Here is a 4,308-nt window from a genome sequence, read left to right as displayed (position 1 = left end):
ATGAAGGACGCCCCCCTATCCGTGTGGATGTAGCTCGGCATACCGAACAGGCAGAACAGGCTGTTGAGGCATTTAATGACCGTGGCGCTGGTCATGTCTGGGCAGGGGAAGGCGAATGGGAACCGGGAGTATTCGTCCACAATGTTCAGGAAGTAAACATTGCGGTTGACGGACGGGAGGGGGCCCTTGAAATCTAAGCTGAGCCGCTCAAAGGGCCGTGTAGCTTTGATTAAGTGGGCTCTATCAGGGTGGTAGAACCGAGGCTTGCACTCAGCGCAAGTGCGGCAGTTCCTGGTCAGAGACCGAACTTCCTCAATCGAGTAGGGTAAGTTGCGGGACTTTATGAAGTGGAACAGCCACGTGACCCCTGGGTGGCAGAGGTCATTGTGGAGGGTCTGTAGCCGATCCCCGGTGGCGCTGGCACACATCCCTCATGAGAGGGCGTCAGGGGATTCGTTAAGGGCCCCTGGCCGGTAAATGATGTCATACTCGAAGGTGGAGAGCTCGATCCGCCACCTAAGAATCTTATCATTTTTGATCTTCCCCCTCTGTTTATTATTGAACATAAACGCTACCGACCGCTGGTCGGTAAGTAGGGTGAAGCGTTTGTCGGCTAGGTAGTGGCGCCAGTGGCGCACTGCCTCCACGATGGCTTGGGCCTCCTTTTCCACGGAGGAGTGTCTGATCTCGGGCCCTTGGAGGGTCCTCGAGAAGAAAGCTACGGGCCGCCCCGCCTGGTTGAGGGTGGCCGCCAAGGCAAAGTCAGACGCATCACTTTCCACTTGAAATGGAGTGTTCTCGTCCACTGCCTGTAGCGTGGCCCGCTCAATATCCTGCTTAATGCTTTTGAAGGTGGCGTGGGCCTCAGCAGAGAGCGGAAAAGAGGATGCTTTCAAGAGGGGGCGGGCTTTGTCGGAGTAGTTGGGGACCCATTGGGAATAATAAGAAAATAATCCCAGGCACCTTTTCAGGGCTTTGGGAGTGTTGGGCAGGGGCAGCTCCCGTAGGGGGCGCAATCGGTCGGGGTCTGGTCCGATTTCCCCATTCTCCACCATGCTGCCTAGTATGCAGAGGCGCGAGGTGTTGAAAACGCACTTGTCCTCGTTGTCGGTGAGGTTGAGTTTTTGTGCGGTTTTCAGGAACCTCTCGAGGTTCGAGTCGTGATCCTGCTGGTTGTGACCGCAGATGGTGACGTTGTCGAGGTAGGGGAAGGTTGCCTGCAAGTGGTGGTCATCGACCATGCGATCCATCTCCCTCTGGAAGACCGAGACCCCATTCGTCACCCCAAAGGAGACTCTGAGGAATTGGTAGAGGCGTCCGTTCGCCTCGAAGGCGGTGTACGGGCGGTCCTCTGGTCTGATAGGGAGCTGGTGGTACGCTGACTTGAGGTCGATGGTGGAGAACACCCGGTATTGGGCGATTTGGTTCACCATTTCTGATATGCGGGGTAGCGGGTAGGCGTCTAGTTGGGTGTACCTGTTGATCATTTGGCTATAGTCGATCACCATCCGTTTCTTCTCGCTACCCCTTACCACCACCACTTGGGCGCGCCACGGGCTATTGCTGCATTCAATAATGCGCTCTTTCAGGAGCCTGTCTACCTCGGTCGCGATAAACCGCCTGTCCTCCCAGCTGTACCTCCTGCTTTTGGTCGCTATTGGCCGGCAGTTAGGGGTAAGGTTCGCGAATAGTGAAGGCGGCTTTACCTTCAGGGTAGCCAGGCCGCACACTGTGAGGGGCGGCTGGGACCCACTGTACTTGAGCGTGATGCTTTGGTGGTTGCACTGGAAATCCAGGCCCAAGATCATGCTCGCGCATAGATTCTTCATGATTAATACTTTAAAATTATCGTATACAGTCCCGTTAACGGACAATTGTACCGTGCAGTAACCCAGAATGGTCGATGTCTGGGTTTTATCAGCCATAGAGATGGTACCCCGAGTAGGGACCACCTTTAGGGAGAGTTGTCGTGCCAGTTCCGGGTGGATAAAACTCTCCGTGCTTCCACTGTCAATTAAACATTTAACCCCGCACCCGTTTACCTCGATGTCCACCATTGATTTGGATAGCGGGTGGGGCCTGGTCTGGTCCACTGTGACCGATGCCACTGTAGGGCCCTGATCGAGACAAGATGGCGTCCGCGCTGTCTGCTCACAAGATGGCGGACCCCACGAGGTCGGGCAAGATGGCGTCCAAGATGGCCGCTCCCACGGCGCACACGCGGCGGTGGCGGGTTTTGGTTTTCCAGCAGGGTTCCCTCTGCACACCTTCCCAAAGTGCCCCTTCTTACCGCACTTAAAGCAGGTGGTGCCTTTCGCCGGGCACAGGTTTCTGGTGTGCTTTGGCTGCCCGCAGAAGTAGCAGTTGGGTCCCCGACGCGTCGCGGCTGTCGTAGGGCTTCTGGGGGGAGAGCGGGGCCCCGACGGTGTCGGGCTGCCGGGCGGGGAAGATGCCTTCCAAGATGGCGGCGCCCTTGGTGCACACGTGGCGGCGTGGACGGCGCGGGCTGAAGAGTAGGCGTCCGAGTTTCTCTGGGCCACATCCAGGGATCACGCGGTGTCCGCAGCCTGTTTCAGGTCCAATCCCGTTTTTTCCAGCAGTCTTTGCCGGATGTAAGTGGAGCTGAGGCCTGTGATAAAGGCATCGCGAACAAGCTCGTCGGTGTACACTGCGGCTTTTACATCTCGGCACTTGCAGTCTTTGCCAAGCATTTTCAGGGTGCCTAGGAACTCCTCCACCGATTCCCCAGGTCGCTGTGCGCGAGTGGCGAGCAGATGCCTAGCATACACCTCATTCGTAGGCTGCTGGTAATGCGCCTTTAAGATGTCGCAGGCGGCCAGGTACGTGTCGGCGTCTTGGATGAGGGGGTAAACCCGGTGGCTTACCCAATTCCGCAGAATTCCGAGTTTCATACTCGCAGCGTCCGTAGCGTCTTTGACGGCTGCGGAATTGTCCAGGAAGAATTCCATACACATAAACCAGTGTCCGAAGCGTGCTGATGCGTCCGGAGCATGCTGATCCAAATCCAAACGTTCGGGTTTCAGGAGTTGATCCATTGTGTTGAAAAATAAGTTAATAAAATTGATGTGCCTCAATAATCCCGAGACTCGATGTTAGCGAAACAAAACAAGGCTTTTATTAACTTAGAAGATAACACGCAGTGGAGAGAGGTATCTTCCCTGGAGGTCTGCAGTACTGGCTGTGAGGCCAGACTGAGCTGGCTTACATAGAGGCCAGGTATGGGCGGAGCCCTACACACAACACATTCCATACAGTCCAATACACAATACAATGGTGAGGAGAAACCTGAAACCAACCACAGTCACAGGCAATACAATGGTAAGGGGGAACCTGAAACCAACCACAGTCACAGGCAGTGATGAATGGAATATTTCATCACATCAATAATCTGCAGACATTATCAATTCAAAACAGCCAGACCTAGCCAGCAAGCATGACTTAATTACATTTTGTGACCGAGGTGTTGATACAAAGACAATCCATGCAAAACAGGCATCTACCATTGCCACAGTCTCTGATTGTGCTGCCAGTAAACATAGGAACAAGAGTACAAAAGTAAAATACTGCAGATGCTGGAAATCTGAAATAAAAACAGAAAATGCTGGAGATACTCAGCAGGTCAGGCAGCATCTGTGGGGAGAGAAACAGAGTTAACATTTCAGGTTGATGACCTTTCGTCAGAACTGGAAAAAGTTAGAGATGTAACAGATTTTAAGCAAGCACGGAGGAGGAAAAGATGGGAGGGGAGGAAAGAACAAAAAGGGAAAATCTGTGATAGGGTGGAAGGCAGGAGTGATTAAGTGACAAAAGATATGATAGTACAAAACAAAAGGAGTAGGCCATTTAGCCTCTTGAGCCTGAACTGCCATTCAATGAGATCATGGCAATCTGTACCCTATCTCCATATGCCCACCTTTGTTCCATATCCCTTAATACCCCTGGTTAATAAAAATCTATCAATCTCAGGTTTAAAATTAACATTTGACCCAGCATCAACTGCTGTTTGCAGAAAAGTTCCAAACTTCTACCAACCTTTGTGTGTAGAAGTGTTTCCTAATTTCACTCCTGAAAGGTCTGGCTCTAATTTTTAGACTATACCCCTAGTCCTAGAATCCCCAACCAGCAGAAATAGTTTCTCTCTGTAAACCCTATCAGTTCCCCTTAATATCTTGAAAACTTCAATCAAATCACCCCTTAATCTTCTAAATTTCAGGGAATACAACCCTAATTTGTGCAATCTCTCCTCGTAATTTAACCTTTAGAGTCTGGGTATCATTCTGGTAAACC

The sequence above is a fragment of the Somniosus microcephalus genome, chromosome 10 (assembly GCF_052327205.1).
Source record: "Somniosus microcephalus isolate GS21.2 chromosome 10, FLI_Smic_1.0, whole genome shotgun sequence".
Classification (NCBI taxonomy): domain Eukaryota; kingdom Metazoa; phylum Chordata; class Chondrichthyes; order Squaliformes; family Somniosidae; genus Somniosus; species Somniosus microcephalus.
This window is presented reverse-complemented; position numbering follows the sequence as displayed.